Below are 15,512 nucleotides of genomic sequence, written 5' to 3' on the forward strand. Positions count from 1 at the left end.
TACAGATGTTATAGAAGTTATTTTTACCTTCACTCATCATCCACAAAACGTTAGGCTATCAGCTTATTAGTAAAATGGATAATGTATTACATACATCATCAATGGCCATATAATATGTAAAAGTTCAAACATGTTACTTTCTAAATGACATAATTTCCATGTGTTGAAAAAAGCTTTACTTGACACAAACTAGGATGTCACTTTTTGTTCCTCCTAATAGATTGGTAAAGAGCCAAAAGCAAGTTAAAAGGAGAATATACCAAAAAGACAACCCATTCCAGAAAGATGAAGCAATGTGGAGAATGTTTGAAATTATAGGAAGCCAAAGCACCAATGTGAAGATGGTCATATGCGTCAGTATTTCATTTTTATGCTAGACATTTGAGCTAAAATTACACAACAAGAAGCTTATATGAAACAAAGAAATTAAAATTTAATCATCCAAATATCCAGGAAAAAAAGGTCAAATATGACATTGGCTCCACATTGTTTTGAAGCAATCACAAGGGTTTTCCCTTATCAAGACAGATTTTGCAAGAAAATAGGACTTCATATCGAGTTCCAAATACACGCCATTGGGGTGGGATGGCTCCTACTAGTTCACCCCAACAACAAACAGCACATGTGAGCTCCCTGACATACAGCTCAAGTGGCAAAGGGTCTTTCCTTTTGCACATGGTAAACACTCCGCTGTAGCCAAGCCTGCTGCTAGCCTATCAGTGTTATAAAACCTGTATATTTTAATACTTTTTTACATAAATATTGTCTTTGATTAAATCAATTTTTAGGCATACAAAGATATCATCACATTAAAAGGCAAGGCATTACCACTTATAAGCAAAAAACAATTAAGTCCAAGATACTGTGGGCGTTTGCAATGTTTTTTCTGCTAAACCTAAAAATAGACATTTTCAACCATCTATTTTTAAGCCTCAAAAGCAACATTTTTTCGCCCCGTTGAAAATATTTCTATTCATTTTTCTTCAGGCCACCCAAAAAAATGGTGAGGGGGGTCAAGGCAATCCTTCTCATTTGTGTTTCTGAACCACCTATTGTTGAGCCTCCAAGGTCAACAGGTTTACTCTCCCTTGAAAGTGTTGTTATTCCTTTCCCTCCACTCCACTTAAAAAATGCAAGGGCAATCAAGACAGCCTTTCTCCTTTGTATACAATAATAATTAACATACCTCCATGCCCACAATTAATCTTTAATTGATTCAATAATTATTATTTGTAGACATTGTTAATGGTTATTTGGTCATTTAGCATTATTAGTATGTGTTAGAGTTATATTAGCAAGTGTAAGTAAGGGTATTATGGTCATTGGCATTGTACTTGACATATATTCTAAATAGAGGGACAGACCTATCAGTGAAGTTAGGTCTTCCATTTTACCCAATTATTCAACATGGTATCAAAGCACGATTCTACGACCTAAACCCTAATGGTCATAACCACCATCAAAACGGAAGCCTAAAACCTTAACCTGCTGCATGTCTACCATCATATAAGAATTTCCAGCAACACTATAGCCCAAGAAAACAGCCAGCAGCTGCCAGAATTCAAACCAGTAACTAGAAATTTTCTGGGTGACACTGCCAGTTCAGGAACACAAAATCTACTATAGATTTTGCAAAAACAACACCATAGCCACCCACAGACACTACTGATCTGCACCCCCACTGAAATCCTATCTCAAGACAGTACCCCACACGCCCTCATGCGCCGGTCGAAGGCTGCCAGGGCCTACCCCACAACTCGTTGCATGAAGCCAATTTCAGGCATGTTTTTGGCCTGAATTCATCTAGCAGTGCTCAAATCCCTCTATAAACATATTAGCGATGTTTTTTGTGATGTTCTTTGTCCAAAGATCTCACCTTTTTTTAATTGCTCATGTGCAGAACCCAAGGAATGGTTGTTTGATGCTTACTGAACCTGTTTGTCAATGGTTATTGAGTTTATTTGGCCTGAAACAGTGGTATTTGCTGTGTTTTTTATTCGTACATTGTGTTCTTGTGATTTGCATCGGTTCAAAGGTTGCATCGGTTTCTGACCACCTTTTTCTGATTTTTTTCCCCTCCAGAACGTTCTGATTCCTTCCATAGACCATAATATCAAGCTGTTGAGCATGTGTTTTGCTCAAAGATCTGAACTTGTTTTGCTCAAAGATCTGAACTTTTTTGTGGTAATCCGTTAGTTGTTGTTCAGTGTTAGTTAAGTCCATTGGTGAATCTCTTGGAGCAGTGGCAGTGTTCAAAAGCTGTTTTTGTGAGGCTGTGGCAGTGTTATATCAGTTTGTTGGTGATTTGTCCTTGGTAGTTTCGGTGGTTCACCTCGTTCATGGTTGCCTCGGTGTTCGTTGTTTTTATGCTTTCTGGGGGGCGGGGGGGGGGAGGCTGTGGAAGCCTTATGCTGGTTTAGTTGTGACTCGTATATGGCAAGTCACCTTGATCATGGTTGCTACAATTGTTCCAGTGATTTGTCTTGGTTTCTTAGGGGCTGTGTCTAAGTTTCTGGGTGCTGTGGCAGCATTGTACTGATTTATTTGTGGCTCACTCATGGTGGGTCAACTTATTTGTGGTTGTTCCAATTGTTCCGATGCTGTGTGTTGGTTACTTAGGGCTGTCTAAGTTTCTTGGTTCTGTGGCATCCATGTGCTGATTTATTTGGGACTCGTTCATGGTAGGTCACCTTGTTTATGGTTGTTCCAATTGTTCCAGAAATTAATCTTGTTATCATTGGTCTAAGTTTGTGAGTGCTAGGGAGGAGTTTGCAAATCCCAAAAGTATGACTCCCTTGTTGGTCACTTGTTTAAGTGAACTGCGTACTGTGACTATATCGGAGAGGAGTATTGAAGGTTTCTACAGTATCAATCGTCTCAACAAGCATCTTATCACATTGCATCTTTTGCCCAGAAAGGTAATCCTATAGTCTGTATGTCATTTGGTATCTTTCCCACTAATCCTTGGGTCATCAATTCTGCTGCCACTGATCATATGACAGGTGCAACCAACTTCTTTTCTGCCCTCCAATATCCTAAAAATCTGCCTCAAGTTACCCTTGCTGATGGGTCCACTACTGCAGTTAATGGGATAGGAACAATAAATCCTACTCCATCTCTCTTTCTTCTGTTTTATACATTCCTAAATCCCCTTTCAATCTAATGTTAGTTAGTAAGCTTATAACGTCACTAAATTGTTCTGCAACCTCCTATCCTAATTCTGTGGTTATTCAAGATCTGAAGACAAGGAAATCATTTGGCACAAGATGTGAGGCTCGTGAGCTTTGCTACTTTGAGTCGCTGTCTCCTCCCATTGCCTGCACAGCCGCTGCTACACCACTTCAAATCCAATGTGACCTTGGTCATCCATTCTTGGACAAGTTGAAACAGCTAGTTCCCACACTGCATTCTGTATCTAATCTTGAGTGTGAGTCTTGTCAATTGGGAAAACATTATTGTGCTCCCTTTACTTCCCAAGCCGCAAAACAGGCCGTTAGTCCTTTCATGCTAGTCCATTCTGATGTTTGGGGTCCTAGTCATGTCATGTTGAATATGGGGTTTTAGTACTTTGTTACATTTGTTGATGACTACTATAGGATGACTTGGTTGTATTTAATGAAAGATCATTCCAAGTTGTTTAACATCTTTTGGGTCTTCTATTCTCAAATAAAGACTCAATTTGATAAGCCAATCAGGATCTTTCATAGTGATAATGCTAAAGAGTACTTTAGAACCCAATTCATTACCTATATGACTAATTCTAGTATAATCCATCATTCCTCTTGTGTTGACACTCCATAACAAAATGGAGTTGCAGAGCAGAAAAAACAAACATATTCTTGAAGTCACTTGTATCCTATTGTACAAATGAATGTCCCTCAAGTTTTTTGGAGTGATGTTGCGCTCACAGCTTGCTCCCTCATCAATAAAATGACATCCTTTGTCATTGGTGGTAAAATCCCATATTTAGCTATCTTCCCTAAAGTTCCTATGTTTTTCCTTCCTCCTTGTATATTCGGTTGTATGTCCTTTATCCATTAGTTAACTCTAGGAACGGATAAGTTGGATCTTCATGCTATCAAATGTATTTTTCTAGGTTATTCCTATACTCAAAAGGGATATAAATGTTATAGCCCTACTTTACATTGAATTTTTATCACTACAGATGTCACCTTTTTTCAATCTACACCATACAATTCTAACTCCTTGAGTTTTATTGACCTTGATGAGTCTCTTCCTCTACCTTGCTTTCCAGATCCCAACTCATTATCTGTGCCCAATCCTCCTACATCTTCATCAAGTTTGAGTCCTTTTCATTGCTTGGATCATCCCAATTTGCACTTATACACACGTCAACTCAAAGGAGGAGTGCCTCTGCCAAGTTCTACTACTGCACCGCCAAGTCCCTTGTCAAACGATTTTATTTCCTATGTTGTTGATCTTTTTATAGTTATTCAGAAAGGTAAATGCACTTGCACCCAACATCTAGTCTTTAATTTTGTTTGTTATGATTTCTAGTCATCCTCGTATTACTATTTTGTTAGTACTCTATCTTATTTTGCTCTTCCAAAATCTATTTTTAAAGCCCTATCCCATTTTGGGTGGAGGACTGCAATGATTGAAGAGATGCATGCGCTACATGATAATGATACTTGAGATTTAGTACCTCTTCCTCTTGATAAGTTTGTGCTTTGTTGTCGCTAGGTATACAATGTGAAAGTCAATCTTTGATGGTTTTAAGGCTTGTTTAAAGCTTGCCTTGGATATACTCACGTGCACAACTTGGATTATTCAGACATATTCTCTCTGGTCGCTAAACTTGCCTCGGTAAATTTGTTCTTCTCCTCGGCCACTACTTGTCATTGGCCTCTACATCAGTTAGATGTGAAGAATGTTTTCCTACATGGTGATCTTCAGAAAGAGGTCTATATGGAGCAACCACCTGGATTTGTTGCTCAGGGGGAGTCAAGCTCAACGCATCAGCTTAAGAAATCATTATATGGATTAAAACAATGAAATCATTATATGGATTAAAACAATCTCCCGAACAATGAAATCATTATATGGATTAAAACAATCTCCCAAAGCATGGTTTGGCCAATTTAGTATTTTAGTACTTCAATTTGGCCTCCGATGGTGTGCAATAGATCACTCTGTATTTTATCGTTATACTCCATCCAGTAGAATTTTGCTTATTGTGTATGTGGATGACATTGTGATCATTGGTGACGATGATCAAGGCAGCCAAGACCTAAAGCTTTTCCGAAATAGTTTTAGACCAATGACTAGGGACCACTAAAGTACTTCTTGGATATAGAAGTATCGAGATCTTGTATGGGAACCGTCCTATCATAAAGGAAGTATGTTCTTGATCTTTTAGATGAGACTGGGTTGTTGGGGTCCAAACCTGTTGATACCCATGGATCCCAATAATAAGTTAGTAACAAATATGGGTCATTTGTTGCCTAACCTAAGACGAAACTAAAGACTTGTTGGAAAGTTAAATTATCTCATAGTCACTCAACTAAATATCTCCTTCACAACAAGTATTGTAAGTTACTTTTCTCGATTCCCCACACTCATATTCACGGATAAACCGATGCAGATTGGGTCAAGTCACCTTATAACTAAAGATCCACAATTGGGTATTGTATATTTGTTGGTGGCAATTTGATGTCTTGGAAGAGTAAAACACAAACTATGGTGGCCAGGTAAAGTGCTGAGTCAAAGTATAGGGCTACGCCGCACACTACATGTGAACTTGTTCAATTGAAGAACATGTAGGAAGAACTGGGTTTTTCACGTTCTCAACCTATGGAGTTGATGTGTCATAATAGAGTGGTTATTCATATTGCCTCCAACCCAGTCTTCCATGAGCAGACAGAGCACATTGAAGTTGATTGCCACTTTATTCAAGAGAAACTTGTACAGAAGCTCAATGCAACCACTCATGTGAAATCTAATTTTCAAGTTGCTGATTTGTTCACTAAAACCTTGGGAGGTGCTCATGTGAAATTCATTTGTGACAAGTTAGGAGCATATGATATATATGCTCCTGCTTGAGGGGGAGTGTTAATGACTATTTGGTCATTTAGCATCATTTGTAGTGTTAGAGTTGTGTTAGTAAGTGTGAGGGAGAGACCTATCATGAAGTTAGATCTTCCATTTTACCCAATTATTCAACAGATACAATGGTTACTTGACTATATTCATAACCTCATGACTATAAAAATAATAGAATAGTGTATTGCTACAGCATTTTTGTAAAATTAGCAGGGCCACTTAGTCAATGCATTATTTTCTGATAGACAGAAGAAAAGCAATCACTAAAATCACCAATAGGGTGCAATCCAAGTGCACAAGCAAATACAGAAAAAATATTATCAAAATTGACGCCAGCCTAAACATTAAACAAAATTCTACCCACAAAATGGAAAAATGAAGTATTAAAAAAAAAAAATGATTGTTAAAAAAAAGTTAATTGCAGATTAAAAAAAATAGATGATTGTTAAATGGAGAAATGAATAATGAATTTAATGGTATAACCAGGGTCCTAAATTTCCACAAAATTATTGAAATTTCCACTTTCTAGAACCCTCGAACTCAAAATGGCAGTTGATTTACATTTCGCACAATATCCATCAAAATTTCAATAAATCATCCAAATTTATTGAAATCTTGAAATTTTAGCAAAGCCTCTTAAATTTTAATTATAGAATGAAATTTTCTTAGAATTCAAATGCGAGATTTAGTCGTAATGTGAAATTTATCTTTTAATTTATCTATTTATTTTTATATTGCAACAGAAGATTATTACAAGGGCTTTTGAAATTACATGAAAAATTAAATTTTCAACAACATTTTATTTAACCATTAATGTCTAATTTATCTTCATTGGTATAATAAATAATATTTAATTGATTTATGAATGAATTCATTTATATTAACCTAATATGTTTAATACATATTATATTACAATTATGGCACCTCATACACAACAAAGATATATTTAACTATTTCTAAAGTTTTATAAAAGAATTTAACACTTTACTACTAATTTCCATTTTTTTTTCACATCAAAATCAAAATTGAAATCAAAATCAAAATGTTCATCAAGTTTTTCACACTTATGAAGCTTCAAAATTTTAGTTCAAATTGAAGTTTAAGACGTTGCTTGTCCCTTTATATGTCCTTTCTCAAACCACTATTCATCATTTTTTCCCATTTCTTTGCACTCAATTCACTTCTAATGGCTTCTATTAAGACTTGACATAAACAGCTTAAGCTTTAGGTTAAGTGATTGCCTAACATGGTATCAAACCCATGGTTGCAAGTGTTAGTGATAATAATTATTTGCATGATATCAGGTAGAATAGTCTCTTTCCCTTTCATTCTTGTAGGCTATATAAGTCATCTTTATCTCTTATAGAACTCTAATGATTTAATGAAAGTCTTTTCTTTTCCCAATCTTTTGCTCCTCTTTGATTCTATCATGGTATCAAAGTAGGCTAAACCCTCGTTGGTATCATTGAGTTGCTGCTGCCGCCGCTGAGTTGGTCGTCATTATCGTCGTCGTTGGGCCATCGTCATCATTGGGTCGTCGTTGGTCGTCATGCATCGTTGGGTCGTCGATGTTGGTCTGCCGCTAAGTTGTCGCGATCTAAACATGGAGTTTTTTCCCCCCGTTTTATAATTAAAAAGAAATAAAATATAAAATAACACTCTGATTGGGAAAATTTTTCCCAAAATAATGCTCACGTAATCTCGCAGTTTCATGCTGCGAGATTTAAACTCATGGGCCACTCTGCCTTCGATGCGTGACAACGAGAGAAACATCGGGCAGATGACGCGTGGCGACGCTGGACCAAATCTCGTAGCTTGGAGCTGCGAGATTTAATGAGGGCATCGAACTGGAACGTGACGCGTGGCGGAAATCTCGCAGGACCAAGCTGCGAGATTTGCGCCTAAAATCCATCTGCGTTGTGACACGTGGTAAATCTCGCAAGATAGTCCTGCGAGATTTGCTTCGTCTGCTCAAATCCTTCCCGAGCTCTCTCAAAAGACAATATCGCAGAGGAGAAAAGGTTGCAGAGGACCGTTCGAGCGGAGCTTGCAAAGAGGACCGTTCGAGGTGGCAGGTGACCGTTCAGGCGAAGGCGAGGCTATTTAAGGGCCGAAGATGGGGTAGGTTTTTTTTATTTAGAAAAAACGTGAATATATTATTTTACTTACTGAGATTTATTTTTTGTTTTGAGTTGGTTTCGTTTCATATTTTCGTTCCGACTATTTGCGTTCGTTGCTGCATCTAGAGGAAGGTTAGTTTTTTTAATTTACTAAATTAATTTACGTGCAATTTTAGTGAAAGCAATGAAGTATCATAAGATCCATGAATATATCTATATTTATAAACCTGAGTTTTCTTCACAAATCAGTTATCCATGCCATGTATGTTTGCGTCTCTGTTAGTATGTGTATATACTCTGTGTGCATAATGATCTGTAGAACTTGGTATTGCTGTACACTTAGGGTCTGTTTAGTTCTTGAAAATAAATTTTTTTTCCATTTCCAGGTTTATTATTACTATCTTTAGAAATTCAATGTTTAATTCCATTTGTATCACTTGAGTAGTTATGACTATTTCAGTTTATAAAATTTATTTATTATTTGCTTAATTGATATTACTTAAGATTCTATGTTTCATAATAAAAAATCGAACCGCAACATCAAACCAAACCAAATCGAAAAATTGGTTAACCATTTCTTTGGTTCAATTTTGGTCACAAAATTTTAATTTTTTTCATTTATCAATTTGGTTTTTATTTGGCCCATTCAATAATCACAATTAACCAAACCAAACCGATATACTATAAATATATATATAATGCATATTATGTATAATATCATGTAAATTTTTAATAATTTAATCTTGAATATTTTAAATTAAAAAAAGTATATTGATCTAATATTCATGCTTCAAATTTTATGTTGAATATTTTAAATTTACATATTCATTATTATCAAAGAAAAAATACTGTTTGTAGTGTCTTTAAAATTTCAAATTATACTTAACAATTCGGTTCAATTAACCATGGAAATTAATTTAAAAATCTATCAACCGTTTTTCAATTACCATTTTAAGCGAACTGATTTCAATTCGCATTTTGTAGAGAATCAAAACATTGGTTCGGTTAACGGTTCGAGGGCATTGTTCAGTTAACCAAACTATGCCCAACATTTGTAGATAGTGCTTTTTATTTTCAAGGAGATCAAAATTTTTCAAATCGAAAAAGAAATTTATTCTTTTGACATGCATATATGCAAATAAAAGGGATATATATTTCAAGATTATTGTACATTATGTTGAAATATAAAAGGATTGGTTACATTAAATAAGACAATTCGCTTAAATGAAGTTACTTAAATTTTAAATATCAATACGGCACCACGAGCTCATAATATCAAACACTAAAAATTACATACACAAAAAAATATTTCACCAAACTAATCAATGAAAACACGGGATGTGTACATAACATCCCTTATTTATCTCGAGTAATTAATTACTTTTAAAATGTTTGTCCTTAATATCTTAATTAGCTAGTAAGTAAATAAACATGATAAATACAAATACATATTTGAAACAATCGAAACTTACCTTACTTTAATTGCAAGTACTTGTTGAAGTTAAAGTAGTAATTAAATTCTTATTTTCGATGTGTCCAAAATAAAACTGAAATTTGTCGATAAGCTTACGATATTAGACATCATAAAAAATACAATATATATATATATATATATATATATATATATATATAAACTAGTCCATAAACATCCCTAAGTCACTGTCATCAAGAAATTATTTTCATTTATATTTAATATTTTAGAAATGAATAAAAACATTACATGCCCTTATTCATGTAATTTATCTAATAGAGTAAGTAGTGAGTTTAAGAATCAAGAGTGGTAAAAACTACGTCCATCCTATTTAGAGCATGAATCTTGAAATTGAAAAGTAAGGACTTGTCTATTTGTTGGAAAATAGTTTTCATTCTTCTATTCAAGTTTTTTTTAAAAAAAATTATAAAAAAGTAAACTATTTTTTTTATTTTACAACATATGTATGCGAAAAAAATAAAAAAAGTGAAAATTTATTTACCTTTAGAAATAGTTTTATTTTTATTTTTAAAATTTTAAATAATTACAATAATGTAAGATATGTGCCTACTTTTTAAAATTTTAACAAACTCGAGGTCGAGGGGTCACAGACTGGTTGAGTACGCATGCGATATTCGTCACTGCGTGGGAGCATCGACGAGACTACATCGTACGAGGAGTGGCGGAGCATGGTCCGATGCGTCTAGACGACCCATACTTCACTTGGTATACGTCTATCACACGCCGCTCCGTCGATAGGACCGCTGTTGTATATTTGAGCCTTGTAAGAAGACTAATGCCACAACTCATTTTATGATATATACGTTCCGATTTAAATGCGTTAATAATATATGTTCATATCCTGCAGGTTGACATAGTCATTGAGGCAAACCAGATCTCGTCGGATCTTGCGATCCACCAATTGATGAGTGCTGCATTGGACCTCGTCCACGAGGATGGTCGACGGATCCCAGAACGAGGAGGTCGACCTGATGTACCAGCACGAGGAGGTCGAGCAGCTCCAGTACGAGGAGGACGACATGCCTCCTCTAGTCATCCAGGGACTCCCATGTCCTCCCCACCACTCGTACAGGCCGAGTACTTGTTCGGCCCGTCAGCGCCTTATGCGCCTTCCACTGCAGCTGATATTGCCGAACCGTCGAGCAGACCAACTGATGCCCCATCCGACTCTGTTGCTACCCTATCTATGTCATTTTTATTGGACGATCTTTTCGATGGGGTGGAGGTCGATGCACCTCCTATGCTGCCTTGTTCTCGTCCCGAGACATCGTATCATTTTTTCACCGCGTGCGCTCCGCATGGATGATGATGATTATGCAGCACCTCTTGGGGGAGAGGATCCACATCCAGGATGACGGGACAGGACACCTGATGATGCTGACCAGCAGGGAGAGGGTAGACGCAGACGGCAGCCACCACGACCCCGGAGACGACCTCGCTGCGGCACGGAGTAGTTTAGCATTATTTTAATTGCATTTTATTTGTATGTATATCATTGATTGTTTTGATTTCATTTGTATATAATTGATTATTTTTTTGATTCTTTTGTATATATCATTTAATAATTCGTATCTTTAAAGAATTCAATACTGCCAAATATAAAAAATGAGACATAATTCATATCGCTAAAATTTGCATGTCTAGTTAAGTTAATTTCCTAAATTGAATTGTCTTAACCCTCTCAAAATTCATATCGCTAAGATTTGTATGGTATTTGGTTAATGGATTTTATTTTTCGCGGTGTATTTAGTGTCGTGGGTAGTCAAAGTAAGATTACTTGTGTATTAAAAAAAATTAGCTTGAATTTTTTTAAGATAATTTTCGTATAATTTTCCAAGACTATGAAAACAAATTAGACATTTAAGTGTGCGTGGAAACTAGTGTCATAGGTGTTTAAGACTATTTATTGTATTTAACTGTAATCGAGTTTTAATAAATAACTTCTTAACAAAACAATTTTATACCTTATCTCAAAATAATAAATTAAATAAGAATATTCTACCTACCCATATGATAGTATCCTAAGATAATTTTCATATAATTTTAATAATTTTTCAGTTAAATTCCAATAGATTAGTACTTTGTTTTGTTGGGTCTCATAACAATTAAACACATTGTTAATTTTTTTAAAATATAATTGGAAAAAGTAAATTTCTCAATAAGTTATAAAAATGCCTAATAATTATAATGCTGTAAAATATTTATTAGATGTAATATTTAAAATTAACAATGTGTTTTATTTAAATTTAATTATAATTACATTTAATTATAATTTAAAATATAAAATTTAAGTTTATCAATTTTATAAACTTAAAATTAAAATATAACAATTGTTTAATTGTTAAAATATAACTTTCCCTTATAAATTTAAAAATTAATTAAATTTAAATTTTTTAAAGTTATAATTTAAATTTAATTATAACTTTCCCTTTTTGCAAATTTAAATTTAAATTCAAATAATAAATTTAAATTTGTCTTGCAAAATGTTTAATTGTTAATTTTAAATATTACATCTAATAAACATTTTTCAGCATTATAATTACTAGGCATTTTTATAACTTATTGAGAAATTGATTTTTTCCAATTATATTTAAAATTTTTTTTGAAATAATACAAATTATTTTGTCATACTTATATAATTAGTTGGCCCAAAGCATCAAAGCAGTCAATTCGAAATTTTTGTTCGGTTTCTAATCCACTTATTTGACTTTAATCATTATATTAATTATATATATATATATATATATATATATTTACTAAATTAATGTCATTTTAAAATATCATTTTATTAAAGACAAATTTTGTTATTTCACATGCATTTAATAGTTAACTAACAAAATATTCATTCCGTCAATAAAATTAAATTATAAGAAATTTTTTAGTATTTTTTTGAAAATTCAGGGGTTAGAATCATATTCTTTTATGTAAATATTTTTTTTAAAAATTATATATTTAAAATTTAAAAATTTAAATTTAACTTTAAATTATATTTATAAGAAAAAGTTATGATTAAATTTATTAAAAGAGAATGTATTTAGCATGTGTCACAACACGGATGGATTTCAGGCACAAATCTTGCAGTTTGGTCATACGAGATTTGCGCCACGCGTCACGTTCCAGTTGGATGCCCTCATTAAATCTCGCAGCTTAGAGCTACGAGATTTGGTCCAGCGTCGTCACGCGTCACCTGCCCGCTGTTTCTCTTGTTGCCACGGGTCGAAGGCAGAGCGGCCCATGAGTTTAAATCTCGCAGTATGAAGTTGTGAGATTACGTTAGCATTATTTTAGGAAAATTTTTTTCAATCTGAGTGTTATTTTATATTTTATTTCTTTTTAATTATAAAACGGGAAAAAACTCTCTAAACATGCATCCCATTCTTCCGATAGGATCTCGGATCTCCACCGCCCATTTCCCCCATAGCCGCTTGGTGTTTTCTTTTTTGCGGATTTTGATCTTTGGTACTTTCGATATCTGTGATTCTGTACTCTTTTGATCTGTCGTAGGATTGAAGTTAAGTTATTCAATCATTTTTCAGATCTGATGTGATTTGATTACTGTATGTAGGTGGGTTGTTGTTTGGTTATGATGCATTTTAGTGTGAATATCAAGTCCTTGCTGGATTTCGTTTTCGGAGATGTACTTGTTTTCCATTTTGTGGGTGGTGCGCTGCATTATTGATGCAGCTGTAGAAATTCACGCTGCGATACTCTATCGCCACAGTTAACCCCATCACCGCGGTTAACCGCTGCTTCCCCGGGCGGCGATTGAACAGATTCTTCGAAGATTTTTTTGACTTAGTTTGGGATTAAAATTCGCCGTTTGATTGAGTGACTCGATTCTGATCTTGTTGACATGCTTCTTCACTCTCTGCGGAGTATTAAGAGCATCGTCTTCTGTTTGTAGTGCTGTTTGCAGACCGAAAATTGCAGGCTGGAAATTGCAGACGGTCGCATCATGGCATCATCTGTTTGCAGTGCTGTTTTGTTTTGCTTTTGCCTTCACAACTTTCTTCTTCGCAAGAACAGCCTTCTTGGCGCTAGCATAAGCAAACTTGGCCGTCGCAGGGAGCTTTTGCATTTGAAGATTATTGTTGATTCAGTTGTCAGTGAACAAATGGCAAAGAGGAAGTGCGTTTCAAGACATTTGTGGGTAAAGGTCTTCTCCCAGTTCCTACTAAGACTGTTTTGATTATTTGAAGATGATTATTCAGTTGTTAGTGAACTAATGGCAGAGGAAGTGCGTTTTAAGTCATATGTGGGTAAAGGTCTTCTCCTAGTTCCTATTAAGACTGTTTTGGCAGTCTCATCTAAGGAATCTTCCAATGGTCAAAATTGACGTTAGAAAGTTGTCATTGATGAGTGTAGTTTTTGCAAACAGAAGGGTCATTGGAAGACTCAGTGTCCAAATTTGTTGAATAAGACTCAAACTTCACAGTTGTGGCGAAATGGAGGAAAGCTATCTCAGCATTCAGGGGGTCCAATGCCCCAGCAGTGGCGACCAGGAGGGCACCAATCTAATACAGGTATATCCATGTCCACTTCATCTGCAGTAAGTTTGTCATCGCCTACTCCCTTAGGTATATCCTTTTCTTTGTGGGTTTTAGTTTCTGGTGCATCTCATCATATGTCCCCTAGCTTCTCTTCATTTGCGTCCATACATCCATCATTTTCTTCAAATTCTATGCTAACTGCTGATGGTACTCCTATGGCTTTAAAGGGTATTGGTTCCAGTCGTACTCATAATTTCTCACTTTCAGATGTTTATTGCATTTCTAACCTAACCATGAGTCTTGTCTCTCTTGGTCAATTGTGTGATGCTGGTTATTCTGTTCATTTTTCCTCTACTTCTTATCATGTGCAGGATCCTCAATCCGGGAAGCTGACTGGGAAAGGCTATAGAAAGGGTGACATATATGTTTTGGATGAGCTATGTGTTCTTGATCATGAGGCAGCATCGGGAGTATACCTTTCCTCATTCCGCTTGGATTCCTCATCCTCTGTTTTTTATTTATGACATTCTAGACTTGGTCATGTGTTGGCATCTCGTTTAAAATTTTTGGTATCTTGTGGTGTTTTGGGTGACTTACAGATACATGATATTTCTAACTGTAGTGGTTGCAAATTGGCAAAGTTTTTTGCATTACCTTTTAATCACAGCATATCTAAGTTTGTTGCACCTTTTGATTTAATTCACTCTGATGTGTGGGGTCCTGACCCTGTTGACACAAAAGGGGGATCTAGATATTATGTTTCTTTTATTGATGATTATACTTGGTATTGTTGGATGTGTGGGGTCCTGACCCTGTTGACACAAAAGGGGGATCTAGATATTATGTTTTTTTTATTGATGATTATACTTGGTATTGTTGGGTCTGTTGACTTTTTGAGTCATATTCCGTTTTGATTATGACAAATACAAAGTATCTTACCCGTGCATTGAGTATGTTGAGTAAGATTATTACTTTGCATGCATAGATGGTAAGGATAAAATAGAAGCCATAAGGAGCTGAAATTCAACATCACCTGGCATATGGCATGGCAATACGAAGTGCAAAAGGAATGAAGATAAAATTTGTCAATTCAAATTGCATTATATTTTCTTTACGTCTGTAATAATAATATGGTTTGTAATAATTGCATTACATGCATGATAGGATGCATAAGCTCAAAGACAAGCTTAAACCATCGAAAATCTTAAAAATCTTGGCTAATGGAATTAGAAAATTATGAAAATGCATAAAATGGATTAACGCATAACTCAAGGGGAGCATTACACTTTCATGTCTACACAAATTAAATGCTCTCATTATCTCATAACATTTTTACCCATATGCCTT

The 15,512-nt window shown here is 35.0% G+C and overlaps 1 protein-coding gene across 1 annotated transcript in view; it reads right to left on the reverse strand.

The window, feature by feature from the left end:
• LOC131156748 (mediator of RNA polymerase II transcription subunit 33A-like) overlaps positions 1-15,512 on the reverse strand; it is an 85,184-nt gene that overhangs the window by 37,271 nt on the left and 32,401 nt on the right. The gene's annotated exons all lie outside the window — the stretch shown is intronic.

Source organism: Malania oleifera, chromosome 5 (assembly GCF_029873635.1).
Source record: "Malania oleifera isolate guangnan ecotype guangnan chromosome 5, ASM2987363v1, whole genome shotgun sequence".
Taxonomy (NCBI): domain Eukaryota; kingdom Viridiplantae; phylum Streptophyta; class Magnoliopsida; order Santalales; family Ximeniaceae; genus Malania; species Malania oleifera.